At 36.4% G+C, this 17,343-nt stretch overlaps 2 pseudogenes; both read left to right on the top strand.

The window, feature by feature from the left end:
• Positions 1-4,023: 4,023 nt before the first annotated feature.
• Positions 4,024-15,462, top strand: LOC125139919 (annotated as a pseudogene).
• LOC125139923 lies at positions 9,505-11,265 on the top strand (annotated as a pseudogene).
• Positions 15,463-17,343: the final 1,881 nt, after the last annotated feature.

Here is a 17,343-nt window from a genome sequence, read left to right on the forward strand (position 1 = left end):
TGTGCTAAATAATGCTTCAAATGTTTGTCAGTAGTTTGGTTTGGACCCTGAACCATTGGTACCTGGTGGCCCTTCTTCTGCCACTGGTGATACTGGTCATCATCATCTGTATGCTCAGAAAGAAATGTGGTAAGTGTCCCTGCTGTGTCTGTAGTTTTGAATTAGTTCTCATTCTTCTATTATTTCAAATGCGCAGGTCTGAGATGTTAAAATCCATTCACTGGAGGTTCATTAACAAGAAATTCAACACAATCAAATATAATACAGTGTTCATACAACCAGAGGACAGATTCAAAGATTTGACAGTCAGATAAATCAGTCAGGAGTCAAACACAGTGCACCTAGAATCTGTGGGCAAATAGAAAACAGGAGAACAGAGGGGAAGAAAGTCACATACACTGATTGTAAACTCACCAGTTATTACAGTCTGAGCCTTTACACTGTATTTTTCTGTCATGTCATGAATATCACTTGTTTTTTTTGTTTTTTTTTTCGGAGATAATGTTGATTCCGTGGAATCCCACGGTTCTTTTAGTCGCCATCTAGTGGGGAAAAAAGACATGACAGGGTGCAGGTTTTTTTTTTTTTTTTTTTTTTTTTTTTCAACCTTCATTAATGCTTTTCTTTATTGATAATAAAGCTCATACACACAAAGCACCCATAAACAAACAAATAGGACATTGTAAAGTAAAAGTAAAACATCATTTAGGGCACCGGAATAAAAATAGTTAGAAAATTACGATTTAATGTCAGAAAAATATTTAACAGAACAATCTTAAAAACCTTCACATAGAGAGGCAGTAGTGTATGTAGTGGGCATAACAACATCAGTGTCTAAATGTGTGACATGGACCACAAACAAACACCAAAAACCCCGACAAAACCCAGACCCATGTGTGTTTTAACTCAACATAAAGTGAAACACGACTGCACTTTTATTTCTTCTATTTTGGAACTTCATGCTGTTTGATTTTATTGATTTAGAACTTGATATTTCAATAAATTAGACCTTGTAAACTTGGAGTATTTCATCAGCATTTCGTGGGGTGATGGAGGACAGGTGGGGCTTGAAAATCACCCAAAGTTAGCAGAAAATGTTTGAGCTCCACAGATGTACACAGAACATGAGTGTAAAGATTAGGAAGAATTAAATGTAAATATAGGTGAGGTGATGGTGCCCTCTAGTGGCACAAATGTATGATAACAATAATGTGAAGTAAAAGTTGGGGGGATTCGGTGCCTTGCTCAAGGGCACCTCAGTCGTGGCCGACCCGAGAATTATTATTATTATTATTATTATTATTATTATTATTATTATTATTATTATTATTATTATTAATTCATTTATTTATTGTTTTAATTGAATACAATTCAATAAATACTGATTTCAGTTGACTATGTGTAAATTTATTTTTATTTTTTTATTAATTCTCTATTCCAGAGTTAGAGAATCAAACCAGGATCAGAGAGAGGAGCAATGACACCACTGTTCCCACAGTTAGTACTGTGTCTTATGTCTTATTTCAGTGCCTTTAGTACCTTTTTAGCACTTTTAATGAACATCATCACCACAATTTCTCATCAGTGCTGTTACTTAACAGTAAATAAAACCTTTTCAGACTGAGAGATCCTACAACTGTTTACAGGACAGGAAAGACGAAATTAAAACATTCATACTTTGGCCACAAACATACCCCAGAGGGATAGCAGTTTTAACATTTTACATATTTTTGCAGTTTATATTTAATAAAGATAAAATTAAAAAATGAAAATAAAAAAATAAATAAAATATGTTAATAAGTTAAGTTAGTTCAAATTACATTAATGTGAATCATAGAATAATTTAAAACAAATCTTTGTGTGTGTGTGTGTGTGTGTGTGTGTGTGTGTGTGTGTGTGTGTGTGTGTGTGTGTGTGTGTGTGTGTGTGTGTGTGTGTGTGGTTTAGAGTAAAAAACATGCCACTTTTACAGATGAAGACTCCATTATATACAGCACTGTGGCTAAACGCAAGCCAAAGGTAAAGATGTCAATCCATTGGTCCAAGTCTACATCAATTTCCTTATTATTATTATTATTATTATTATTATTATTATTATTATTATAAACAGGATGAGGATGAGGACACTGCTTCCAACAACAAAACCGTGAGTAAATTCTGTTAAATTAAGTCTGTTCCAGTTCAGTCCAAGCTACAGATCTAAGTGTATAAATCCATAATAAACACTTTACTCACTAATCTGCCAGGGACTTTATTCATATCCTGTTCTAGGTTTCTCCAAATGATGTCACTAACGAGACCCTCTACAGCTATGAGGTTTACCAGTAAGAGGTTTGTGATTAAAAATGTATACTTAACCCACTCAAATATGTAAAGTAAAATTACAAACTTTTCACACAGCAATTGTATTTATTCCCTTTAGAGGATGACTTACTGTCCACTGGCTGTGGGGCCTCAGGGATCTCTACTAATCACTCTGGTCAGTGATGCTCATCTGTCTCTACTGTCTCAGACATCAGCTGGTGCCTGAAGTGTAGAAGCTAAATATTTTGTTATATAAATATGTAAATAAATAACAAAAAGTAAACATAAAAATAAATAAACTATAAGATGTAAGCAAAAATGTATTTTGGATGATTTATAACCAAAGACACTACCAGTACAGTAAACCATGTACTTCAGTACTGTAAAGCAGAGGGATGATTCAAATTAGAAGATGAACAAATTAAGGAAACACACACACACACACACACACACACACACACACACACACACACACACACACACACACACACACACACACACACACACACACACACACACACACACACACAAAAGCACACACAAAAAATGTTTTAAATTATTAGAATTATATGGTGATGGTGTTATGAACAGTTATTGTTGTTAAAATTTCTATGCTTTGCCCATAATCTCCATTATTACAGTATTGGTCAAAGCACCAAAGTGGCATTTTGAGGTCAAAACTATTTTTTCTGATGATTTTTCATATAATAATTAGAATAAGAATTTTGTGAACAAGATCTAAAATATTTTCCCTGTATTTTGACTAAAAACTCATTTGTAATCAAAACACATTGAGATTTAATTTATAAAACTGAAATAAAACAATAACAACAGAACATGGCAGCCACAGGCCTAATGCACTCAGACAACTGTAATGTAAAGACTTTAGTTACACTGATGGAGCAGAGTTACAGCCTAATAGCTGTCTGAATTTGCAGAGGGAAAGAAAAAAATACAAACAAGAAACATAAAAACATTAAACTTTGCATACTGTATCATTGATCTAATTCATCTCTCGTCTCTTTATTGTTCTGTGTAACCTGGTGAGCTGTAATACACACTGTGATTGACCCCTGGTGTGTTTTCTTTTTCAGAGAGCCAGAGTATCGCAGACAAGTGAAGGACGTGATCTTGGTGACAAGGAGAATATAAGAAGCAGGAATGTTGGATCTACTCTATCTATCTATCTATCTATCTATCTATCTATCTATCTATCTATCTATCTTTCTATCTATCTATCTATCTATCTATCTATAAAAAAATGATTATCTTGGTCAGTGGACCTTTTCTGTAAAAAAGCATAAGTGCATGCATTCATCTATTAACATTGTGTGAAGGAATATTACATTTGGTTGTTGATTACAATAAAGTTTAGTACAAAAAAGTTTCCCTTTCTCTGACTTGTTAAATGTATCTATGATAAATGTCAGGCCACTCAGGTGTTTGTTCAGTCCCTTGATATATGTCGACACTGAACTACTGCACCTCGCTCCTGGCAGGTCTGCCTCTGAGCACCATTCCACCTCTACAACTGATCCTGAATGAAGCTGCAGGACTTGTTTAAAACCTTCCTATGTTCTCCTAAACCACCCTATTGTTATATTTCTCCCCCTACTGGAGCCACACACTTAAGATATAGAACACTGAGGCTTGTCTACAAAGCCAAAATCAGACCCGCAGCCTCAAAAATCAAAGTACTTACAGTAACAAACCACTCACTGCACCACACTTCCTCTTATCTTCTAGCACTGCACCACTGATCACACCAAGATTCACATTAAGTTTTTTCTCTGTTCACAATTAGTTCATAATTCTTCCCCAATTCTATATATTGAAGTACATATTATTAAAAAGAAGACATGATTGGAGCAATGATGCCTTTGTGGGCACAATGAAGCAGGCCATAAAAAAACTGGTCCTTCCAGGTTGGACATCATACAGCAACATGTTTTATAACCATATAAGAGGGAGACTGTGGTGCAAAACTTAGCTTAAAGTAACATGAATTAATAAAACTAGAAAAGATTTATTAAGAATAGTATACCATGTGTCTGCACTGCAAGGCATGCAATGAACCCTGTCTCAGTTATAACAGCTATAAAAATGTGTTCCTTTGTCAGCCTTCTTCTCTTCAAACTGCTTTTAGAGCACAAAGTGTGATGAGCAGGAAGAGGAACTGCTTGAGCCGCTACAGACACAGTACCAACTTCACAGAGAAGCAGGACGTAAGAATCCCTCACATCTGATTCAACATCAGAACAAATCAACATGAGCTGCTTTTTTATTTTTATTCTCATCATTTCCGGTAAGTTAATTTCTCATGTAGTCTTGCATATGCAATGTAACGTATTATCATGTATCGATATTTTATTGTCTCTGAGTAATTGCAGTGTTTTTCTGTTCTGTATTCAGTTGATGCCGTTCAGTCACAGAGGTACTTTAGTCTTAAACCTGGATCATCTGTCACCATCCCATGTCATTATAATAGGGAATATATACAATATAAGAAATACTGGTGCTCTGGTAGATATTTCTTAATTTGCAAAATTCAGGCATATACCTATCATGGAAATTGGAAAGTTAGAGTTACTGATTACCGAGCTGAGAGTTTCTTTACTGTGACTCTGGATCATCTCTAGACAAAAGACACTGGATGGTACTGGTGTGGTGTAGAGATAGACGGATCATTAGATGGTAGTGAAGCTCTTTACATCACAGTGAAATCAGGTATTAAACTGCTATCTGGAAATAATTATTGAATTTATTAGTAATATGATGTTGCTTAAAATGAATTATACATAATTTACAAAATACATAATTTGTGCTTAGATCCTGATCTGTCAGTGAGGGAGAGCAGAGTGAGAGGTGAGGAAGGAAGCAGCATCACAGTCCAGTGTCTCTACAGTGCTGAGTATCAGAATACACAGAAGCAGTGGTGCAGATTCAAAGATGAACAATGCAACACAGTGTGGATTAATACATTCCGCTATTCAGCAGTGTACATCAGTGATGATGGGAGAAGATCCTTCAGTGTGAAGATGAGCAGACTGAAGAAGAGTGATACTGGATGGTACTGGTGCAGTGCAGGAGATCTGCAGGTTCCTGTTCACATCAGTGTCAGTGATCCACCTCCAGGTATTATCACAAACACTGATCAACTTTAACAAATGATGAGAGAGAAATCACACTGATTATTTCCTTTGTTTTGACAACAGTCACTACATCAAATACTACAATGGCGACTACAAACACTCACAAAGACAATACGCACATGTAGGAAAGCTTCATGTAATTTAGGCATGGTGTTTTCCTCTGTAGTTTTATGTTTTATATCTATGAACTTTTTCAAAGATGGAAGTGATGTGAAAAATAAACATCATAAAAAATGGATATCATTATGAATCTGTCTGAGAGACTGCAATCACCATGAGCTAATGTATATGAATGAAGGAAAAATATTTCAAGTGATAAAATGTTACTTTCTTTTTCTTTTATGTCTTTAACAGATCTGACTAAAAGCACAATTCAGGTAACATCAGATTTACATATTTGGAACAAAATTTGTATATCAGTTCTTCTTAACACATGTTTCTAATCTGAGTTATTTGTCACCCACAGTGTTTGTGGATTTTGTCCCCAGCAGTGATGAAAACACGTAAGTGCTAAAACACCTTTATTCTCTCTTGCAGAAAATGCTGAACAATTTAGACCATGATGACCGGTATCACTTCTCTCATTTCTTTCAAAAATTCTTGAACGCATTGTCTATAATCAACTGTCTGTCTATCTCTCACAGAACAACCTCCAAGATCCCAACCAGTCTGGCTTTAAAGCAGCTCACTCTACAGAGACAACCCTTTTGGATGTCTCTGAGAAGCTACATACTGCTAGATCAGCCAAACTGTCATCCGTACTTATCCTCCTCGACCTTTCAGCAGCGTTTGATACGGTCAACCACAAGACTCTCTTATCCACCCTCAAGAGTCTTGGGATTTGCGGATCAGCTTGGGAATGGTTTGCCTCCTACCTGGAAGGACGCTCATATCAGGTAACATGGAGGGGAGTGACATCTGCTCCACGCAGACTCTCCACTGGCGTCCCACAGGGCTCAGTACTTGGTCCTCTTCTTTTCTCCCTGTATACTCACTCTCTTGGTGAAGTTATTTCATCACATGGGTTCTCTTACCACTGCTATGCTGATGATACATTAAGATACTTATCTTCTCTTTCCCACCCTCAGATGCCACAGCTTCTGAGCGGATCTCAGCATGTCTGGCAGAAATTTCATCACGGATGACTGCTCATCAGTTAAAGCTTAATCCTAGCAAAACTGAACTGCTGTTCATCCCAAGTGATTCATCCCCAGGTCACGATCTTGCTATATCCCTGCACAATGATCTCATCTCCCCTTCAGTCACAGCTCGCAACTTTGGGGTAACCATGGACAAACAACTGTCCTTTTCCTCTCATGTTGCTAATGTGACTCGCTCATGTCGGTTTCTTCTCTACAACATTAGAAGGATTCGGCCATTTTTGTCCACACAGACTGCCCAGGTACTTGTTCAGTCTCTTGTCATTTCTAGACTGGATTACTGCAATGCACTGCTGGCAGGTCTACCTATGAACGCAATCCGTCCTCTGCAAATGATCCAAAATGCAGCTGCCCGGCTTGTTTTCAACCTGCCAAAGTTCTCGCATACCACCCCGCTGCTGCGATCCCTCCACTGCCTTCCGGTAGCTGCACGCATCCGATTCAAAACACTGATGCTGGCCTACAAAGCCAAAAATGGACCAGCTCCCTCTTACCTCAAAGCCCTCATCATTCCTCTCACTGCACCTCGCAACCTCCGATCTACCAGCACTGCTCGACTGGTTCCACCATCTCTCAGGGTAAGAGGCAAGTATACTACAAGACTCTTCTCTGTTCTGGCACCAAGGTGGTGGAATGAACTTCCCCTAGAGGTTCGGACAGCTGAGTCACTGGCTATTTTCAAGCGGCGGTTGAAGACCTACTTATTCAGGAAACACTTCAACTAGCACTTCTTTCCATATCTTTTGCATTAAAAACAAACAAACAAAAAAAAAAACTTTGACACTTTTTCATTGTAACTTTGAACAAATGTTTTAAACTCATGGTATCTTAAGTATGTAACCCAGTGAACCAGCATTAATGTATTCAGTGTTAGAGATTTAAGCACTTATGTACGTCGCTCTGGATAAGGGCGTCTGCCAAATGCTGTAAATGTAAATGTAAATGTAAATGATGTTTTTCTCTGCAGTTTTATAGATATGTAAATTTGTTGCTTTATTGAAAAGATGAACTTGTGCTTAGAGTTCAAACCCAAACAATGCAGTATTTAAGCAGTAAGTGAACAGGTGATTATTACACATGATACTTTCTTGCTTATAGAAACGTTCTCTTGTCACATGGGATTATGTAAATAAACATGAAATCATGCGTCATGATAATGTGCACCAGTGAGGGAAGTAAATAACTACATGTCATCTGGTTACAGTACTTAAGCTGACAGTTTGTAAGTGTAATCAGAAATCACAGCTCTTTTGTTTTTTTTTTCTTAATTTTTTTTTCTCTTCAAATGAATAATACAGTTTTGCTATTTAAAAACAATTATTTTGCATATTACAACATTACAGACAAAAAATACCCCAAAAACTTCAGTCTGTAAGATTGCAACAGAATAAAGATTGTTTAATCACTCTGGTCAGTGATGCTCATCTGTCTCCACTGTCTCAGACAACATCTGGTGCCTGAAGTGTAGAAGCTGAATGTTTTATTAACTAACTAACTAACTAACTAACTAACTAACTAAATAAATAAATAAATAAATAAATAAATAAATAAATAAATAAATAAATAACAGGAAAATGTACTTTGAGATGTAAGTGAAAAAAAAAAAAAAAACTTTGGATGACTTATAACCAAAGAAAGTACCAGTACAGTGAACCATGTACTTCAGTACTGTAAAGCAACTAGATGTCACTGGAGGGATGATTCATATTAGAAGATGAACAAAATAAGGAAACACACACACACAAACACATGCACACACACACACACACACACACACACACACACACACACACACACACACACACACACACACACACACACACACACACACACACACACACACACATAAATTCATACACAAAAACACTCACATACACACACAGACACTCATACACACATATACACAAAAACACATACACACACATGCACACTCACCCACAAACATATAAAAATACACACAGACTAACACACATATATACATACTCACACCCACCCACAAACATATACACAGACACACACATACACACGCATGCACACATACAGACACACATACACAGACACATTTACACACGGATGCATATACACAAACACACACACACACACACACACACACACACACACACACACATGCACGCACACATACACACATAGACACACAGACACACACACATACAAACGCATGTACATACACACACACAGACACGCATACAGTACAAAGACACACACAGACACACACATGCACGCACACATACACACATAGACACACATAGACACAGAAACATACAAACGCATGCACATACACACACAGACACGCACACAGTACAAAGACACACACAGACACACGAAGAAATTTTTTTATATACTGTACATACAGTACATGCAGCAAACAGGGAAGGAAGTGCTATTACACACACACACATACTGTACACACACACAAACACACACACACACACACACACACACATACACACACACACACACACACACATACATACGCATGCACATACACACACAAAGGCAAACACATACACACGCATGTACATAAACAGACACAGACACACACAGACACACACACACATACTGTATACACATGCATGTACATACACAAACACACACAGACACACACATGCACACACTAACACACACACACACACACACACACACACACACACACACACACACACACACACACAGAGAGGCTGGATGATGGTGTTGTGGATTGTTATTGTTAATGTTTCTATACTTTGCCCATAATCTCCATTATTATATGGGTCAAAGCACCAAAGTGGGATTTTGAGGTCAGACTATTTTTTTCTGATGATTTTTTTTGGTAATTACATTTTTTTCCTGTATTTTGACTAAAATTCAATAAAGTTTTTTTTCAGTTGCAAACAAGCATTGTTCAATACCGAAACCACATTTTCAAAACTCTTCACACAGTCTGCATGAATGTTGCCAAATAGTTAAGTAATATTAGAAATAAAATGTACTGCAGGTTCAAGTCTCTGTGCTGAGTGATTGTGTGAAACCTGATGAACTTCCTGGTAGCATCTGGGTTTAATACTTTTAATGAAAATAGAGAAAAAGCGCTCCAAAGTCAACGAAACTTACCGATTTCTGAGGTTGTGCTCTATCTTTAAGAGCTCTTTTTACAGTTATAACCTGGTTGTTAAACCATATAACCTATAATGCATTTCAGAAACTGTGATCCAGAGACATCAGTCACTTAACAAGTGTAAATGATTCCCTGTGATGGTGCAGGGTCTCTGTGTAAAAATGTGATCATGTGACCAGTCTGCGCTTATAGAAGGTTTAAAGTGGATGAGTAATTATTTATAATCTTAATATTTGGTGTCAATAGCTGGCAAAGTTTCTTTCTGAGCCTGTTTTTTCTTGCATATATTACCTGTGACTTGTTCAACACTGACATTAATTTAAAAATGTACCTCAATTAATAAATTCTTTTATTTGTGCCTTTTTTAGAGGGTGTAACAGTATGAGATAAAAAAAAAAAAGAAAAAACAGGAAGTCAGCTAGTACAAATTAACATCAGCCACAAGTAGGAAGTGTATTTTTTTATACAAGTCTCTTAGAGAAACATGAGCTTTTACTCACTATGTGGTTCTGTAACTCTCCTTGGGTTTTTCCTCTGTATATCAGGTAAGACTAAAACTCTATCATTCTCATATACTGTCTGGGTATCCTTCATTTTCTAAAGGGTTAAAGAAGCTCTTGTTGTTTATTTCCTTTCATGGAGCAGTGGCTGTTAACAGCTTTCATCACTGGTAGATTAAATGTACCTCAGTAGTGACACAGTGATTCCTGAATGTTCTGATCGTCCTGATTCAGTATCTGAGTAACGCTAATACTGCTTCCTAATGTGGCTTGCTTGCAGAGGTAGAGAGCATGAGGACACTGAAAAATGTAGCTGTAAAAAGAGGAGGATCTGTCACTATTCCATGTCTTTATGAAGAGAAGTACAAAGCAAACAAAAAATTCTGGTGCAAAGGGAACTATTGGTCTACCTGCAGTATCGTAGCCTATGCAAACAAAAAGAAAAAAAAGTGTAAATCCATCAGTCATTGATCATCCAGAGCAGAATTTGTTCACGGTGGAACTGAACTCTGTCTCTGAGTCTGGAACGGGTTGGTGTGCTGTAGAAATTGGGGATAAATGGCAGCAGGATGATCATGATCATTGGTACCTGACGGTTAGTAGAGGTAAGAAACCAAAATAAGTCAGAATTATAATTGTTATAAATTATCTTACACCACTCATTTACAGCCTATTTATTCAGATCTGTCAGTGAGGAAGAGTAGAGTGAGAGGTGAGGAAGGAGGCAGCATCACAGTCCAGTGTCTCTACAGTGCTGCATATCAGAATACACAGAAGCAGTGGTGCAGATTTAAAGATGGACAATGCCAAACAGTGAGGACTGAAACATCCCAGAATTCAGCAGTGTACATCAGTGATGATGGGAGAAGATCCTTCAGTGTGAAGATGAGCAGACTGAAGAAGAGTGATGCTGGATGGTACTGGTGCAGTGCAGGAGATCTGCAGGTTCCTGTTCACATCAGTGTCAGTGATCCACCTCCAGGTATTATCACAAACACTGATCAACTTTAACAAATGATGAGACAGAAATCACACTCATTATTTTGCTTTGTTAACAGTTACTGCATCAAAGACAACAGCACTGACTACAACAGTGACTACAACAGTGACTACAATCGCTCATCAAGACAATACGTACACGTATGTAGGAAAGCTTCATGTTATTTAGTCATGGTGTTTTCATCTGCAGTTTTACATGTTTTATATTTGTATATTCAAAGATGGAAGTGATGTGAAAAATAAACATCATAAAAAATGGATACAAATCTGTCTGAGAGGTAATCGCCATGAGCTAATGTATATGAACGAAGGAAAAATATTTCAAGTGATCAAACTTACTTTCTTTTTCTACGTTTTAAACAGATCTGACTCAAAGCACAATTCAGGTAACATCAGATTTACATATTTGGAAGAAAATTAGTGTATCAGTTCTTCTTAACACATGTTTCTAATGTGAGTTATTTCTCGCCCGCAGTGTTTGTGACATTAGTTTCCAGTCGTAATGAAACCACGTTAGTACAAACACATCTTTATTCTCTCTCACAGAAAATGTTGAACACTTTAGACCATGATGTTTTTCTCTGCAGTTTTAGAGACATGTACATTTGTTGCCTTATTCAAAGACAAACATGTGAACATTACATGATAATTTCTTGCTTGTTGAAACTTTCTCATGTCACATGATCTTATGTAAATACACATGAAATCAATGAGTACCAGATTTAGGAAAGAAAATTTTCTACTAATATCATTTTATATTTTATGACAATTTACACCACAGGTATGAAGTAATAAAATAACTACATGTACACTTGGTACAGTACTGTATTAAAGTAGAATGTTTAAATAATTTTTAGGTGTTGTAATAGTTCTATAATTTACACTTCTGCCTAACTAGAGAACATGCCAATATGATATTTAACTACTGATGATGAATGAAAGATTATTAATGCATGATGATTAATGATGAACTAAATTAATATGAATATTTTCACTGCAGTTGATTCAGCCAGTCTGTGGTAAATAATGCTTCAAATGTTTGTCAGTAGTTTGGTTTGGACCCTGAACCATTGGTACCTGGTGGCCCTTCTTCTGCCACTGGTGATACTGGTCATCATCATCTGTATGCTCAGAAAGAAATGTGGTAAGTTTCCCTGCTGTGTCTGTAGTTTTGAATTAGTTCTCATTCTTCTATTATTTCAAATTATTTCCTCTGGAGATAATGTTGATTGCTGGTGTGATGTTTTTTTTTTTTTTCTATCTTCATTAATGCTTTTCTTTATTGATAATAAAGTTAATACACTCAAAGCAACCATAAACAAACAAATGAGCCATTAAAGCATGTTAATTAAAACATCATTTAGGGCACCGGAAGGAAAAATGTCAGAAAATGACAGTTTAATGTCAGGAAGATATTTTCAACAGAATAACCTTAAAAACCTTCACATAGAGAGGCAGTAGTGTATGTAGTGGACATAACAACATCAGTGTCTAAATGTGTGACATGGACCACAAACAAAAACCAAAAACCCCGACAAAACCCAGACCCATGTGTGTTTTAACTCAACATAAAGTGAAACACGACTGCACTTTTATTTCTTCTATTTTGGAACTTCATGCTGTTTGAATTTATTGATTAAGAACTTGATATTTCAATAAATTAGACCTTATAAACTTGGAGTATTTCATCACCATTTCGTGGGGTGATGGAGGACAGGTGGGGCTTGAAAATCAGCCAAAGTTAGCAGAAAAAGTTTGAGCTCCACAGATGTACACAGAACATCAGTGTAAAGATTAGGAAGAATTAAATGTAAATATAGGTGAGGTGATGGTGCCCTCTAGTGGCACAAATGTATGATAACAATAATGTGAAGTAGCAGTTGGGGGGGGGGGGATTCGGTGCCTTGCTCAAGGGCACCTCAGTCGTGGCCGGCCCGAGAATAATAATAATTATTATTATTATTATTATTATTATTATTATTATTATTATTATTATTATTATTAATAATAATAATAATAATAATAATAATAATAATAATAATAATAATAATAATAATAATTCATGTATTTATTGTTTTAATTGAATACAATTCAATAAATATTGGATTCAGTTGACTATGTGTAAATTTATTTATTTATTTATTTATTTATTTATTTATTTATTTATTTATTTATTTATTTATTTATTTATTCCAGAGTTAGAGAATCAAACCAGGATCAGAGAGAGGAGCAATGACACCACTGTTCCCACAGTTAGTACTGTGTCTTATGTCTTATTTCAGTGCCTTTAGTATCTTTTAGCACTTTTAATGAACATCATCACCACAATTTCTCATCAGTGCTGTTACTTAACAGTAAATAAAACCTTTTCAGACTGAGAGATCCTACAACTGTTTACAGGAAAGAAGAAATTAAAGCATTCACATTTGTTAAAACTCTGGCCAGAGACATACCCCAGAGGGATGGCAGTTTTAACATTTTACATATGTTTGCATTTTTTTTTAAATAAAGATAAAATTAAAAATAATAATAAATAAATAAAATATGTCATTTTGATTAAGTGAATTCAGATTACAGTTACATTAATGTTAATAATAGATTTAATAAACTGTATTAATAATAATACATTATAAAAAGAATAGAATGTGTGTGTGTGTGTGTGTGTGTGTGTGTGTGTGTGTGTGTGTGTGTGTGTGTGTGTGTGTGTGTGTGTGTGTGTGTGTGTGTGTGTGTGTGTGTGTGTGTGTGAAACAGCCAAACACTGATGAAGACTCCATTGTATACAGCACAGTTACTGTTTCTAAGCCAAAGGTAAGATCAATACATTGGTGCAATTCTGCATTTAAATGAAAATAATGATGATTATTGTTGTTGTTCTTGTTGCTCTTGGTGGTTTAGGCTAAGAATAAGCCCACTTGTACTGCTGAAGACTCGATTATATACAGCACTGTGGCTACAAAGGTAAAGATGTCTTCATCTGTTCTGTGTTTCATATTAGTTTCTGTATTTATACTCTGATGATGCAATGTCTCATAAAGTCTGTTTAAATTTATGAAGCATTCCTGTGATTGTTTTTGTCCTAACCAAGAATCTCTGAATTTCACTTCATGTAGTAAAAATAAAATGCTTGTGGAATTATAGTTATATTAATTTGAAACAAATCTGTGTGTGTGTGTGTGTGTGTGTGTGTGTGTGTGTGTGTGTGTGTGTGTGTGTGTGTGTGTGTGTGTTTGTTGTTTAGAGTAAAAAACAGGCCACTTTTACAGATGAAGACTCCATTATATACAGCACTGTGGCTAAACGCAAGCCAAAGGTAAAGATCGCAATCCACTGGTCCAAGTCTACATTATTTTTTGTATTATTATTATTATTATTATTATTATTATTATTATTATTATTATTATTATTATTACTACTACTACTACTACTATAATAAGCAGGATGTGACCTACAGCTCTGTAAACACTGCTTCTAAAATCCAAACTGTGAGTAAATTCTCTTAAATTAAGTCTGTTCCAGTTCAGTCCAAGCTACAGATCTAAGTGTATAAATCCATAATAAACACTTTACTCACTAATCTGCCAGGGACTTTATTCATATCCTGTTGTAGGTTTCTCCAAATGATGTCACTAATGAGACCCTCTACAGCTATGAGGTTTACCAGTAAGAGGTTTGTGATTAAAAATGTATACTTAACCCACTCAAATATGTAAAGTAAAATTACAAACTTTTCACACAGCAATTGTATTTATTCCCTTTAGAGGATGACTTACTGTCCACTGGCTGTGGGGCCTCAGGGATCTCTACTGGGTCGTGTGTCCATCCTCAACATCCTTACAGATAAAATTTCAGTCAGGACAAGGACAACATGCCCCACACTCACTCCACAGACTTACATTACAGTCACATGACCCTCCGTCATTCAGAAAAATGACAGTGTCCTCACTGTAGCTATCAGATTTCACTTATTCTCTTCTGTACTTTCTTCTGTACACTCTGTAATTTTTTTAGGCTTTTGCTTGATCTGAAATGTATTTAAAGTGTTTATATTTCATGTTTTTATTTCAATATATTATAACTCAAAATCCTTTTACATTAGCTCTTATCATTTCTGTTCACATGGTCTACAGTCCTTATATACAACATTAGTGTACAACATAACACACTGCAGAACCCACAACGCTTAATGAGTAAAAACCTGTAGGACAAATATCTTCTGATTTTAAATTAAAGCATGCTATTATTATGCAGCGATTGAGTGTGTGTGTTTGTGCCCTGCGATGGGTTGGCACTCCGTCCAGGGTGTATCCTGCCTTGATGCCCAATGACGCCTGAGATAGGCACAGGCTCCCCGCGACCCGAGATAGTTCGGATAAGCGGTAGAAACTGAATGAATGAATGAATATTATTATTCTCTGCTATGCTACGCTGTTATTATAACCGCCTAGTAAAGCCAGTGTTAATATGAGTGATGATTAGGAAAGCACTTTACATGGTGGAATTTACTACGTCTACATGACCATCCAAGATGAAATGCTTCTCTTTTATATAATTAAGAAAATAATTCAAGATAATGGAGCACAAGCAGCATGGACATTCTGATAAACTGTGCTGGAATCTGATTACAATCTGAATGGATTAGATTCTGACTGTATTGTAGCACTGTGTTTGTTAAGCTGGCTATTAAACCAATATGAACCCTAAAATCACACCACACACCATTTATGGATTATAAGAGCATAAAAATTCATGTGCAGGATGATGCAGATCTTGTGGGAACATACTGTAATGTGGACGAGTTTCCGGTGGGCAAGGTTAGTTTTGTTGTGTTCTTTGAATTTTTTCCATGATGTCCCAAACTATGGGGTATTTATGACAAGGACCAAGCCCAAGTGACTCCATTCCTCCAAAGTCTCCTAATACCTGTTGATTGAAGTAATTATACTTGCATACGTGTCCTTTAGTGACATATGTTTTCGGAGTGCGTAGGAAACCCTTCCACCCCCCCACTAAAGGATGTGTCCTAGTTTGCACGGGTTAGTTTTGAAAACACAAGATCAACAATTAAAGTTGCTCTAACCTTGAACGCGGGTGTCCTTCGAAGCCTCCCTGTCTTCTAACAAAGTTTCCTATTCAAGTTATTCTGCCTATTCTATTGATTGAATCTTATTTGAAGGAGTCAGTCTTAGACCTTTTTTCTTTTCAGGTTCTGATCGTCCTGATTCAGTGTCTGAGTAACACTAATACTGCTTCCTAATGTGGCTTGCTTGCAGAGGTAGAGAGCATGAGGACACAGAAAAAAGTAGCTGTAAAAAGAGGAGGATCTGTCACTATTCCATGTCTTCATGAAGAGAAGTACAAAGCAAACAATAAATTCTGGTGCAAAGGGTACTATTGGTCTACCTGCATTATCATAGCCTATGCAAACTCAAGAGGAAATCCATCAGTCATTGATCATCCAGAGCAGAATTTGTTCACAGTCGAAATGAACTCTGTCTCTGAGTCTGGAACGGGTTGGTGTGCTGCAGAAATTGGGGATAAATTTGATGACAGTGATTATTTGTACCTGACAGTTAGTCAAGGTAAGAAACTGAAATGAGTCAGAATTATAATTGTTATAAATTCCCTTACACCAATCATTTACTGCCTATTTATTCAGATCCTGATCTGTCAGTGAGCGAGAGCAGAGTGAGAGGTGAGGAAGGAGGCAGCGTCACAGTCCAGTGTCTCTACAGTGCTGAGTATCAGAATACACAGAAGCAGTGGTGCAGATTTAAAGATGGACAATGCAACACAGTGGAGACTAAAACATCCCAGAATTCAGCAGTGTACATCAGTGATGATGAGAGAAGATCCTTCAGTGTGAAGATGAGCAGACTGAAGAAGAGTGATACTGGATGGTACTGGTGCAGTGCAGGAGATCTGCAGGTTCCTGTTCACATCAGTGTCAGTGATCCACCTCCAGGTATTATCACAAACACTGATCAACTTTAACAAATGATGAGACAGAAATCACACTGATTATTTTACTTTGTTTTGACAACAGTGATTACATCAAATACTACAACATTGACTATAAACACTCATAAAGACAAAATGTACATGTAAGTAGG

The sequence above is a fragment of the Tachysurus fulvidraco genome, chromosome 22 (assembly GCF_022655615.1).
Source record: "Tachysurus fulvidraco isolate hzauxx_2018 chromosome 22, HZAU_PFXX_2.0, whole genome shotgun sequence".
Taxonomy (NCBI): Eukaryota; Metazoa; Chordata; class Actinopteri; order Siluriformes; family Bagridae; genus Tachysurus; species Tachysurus fulvidraco.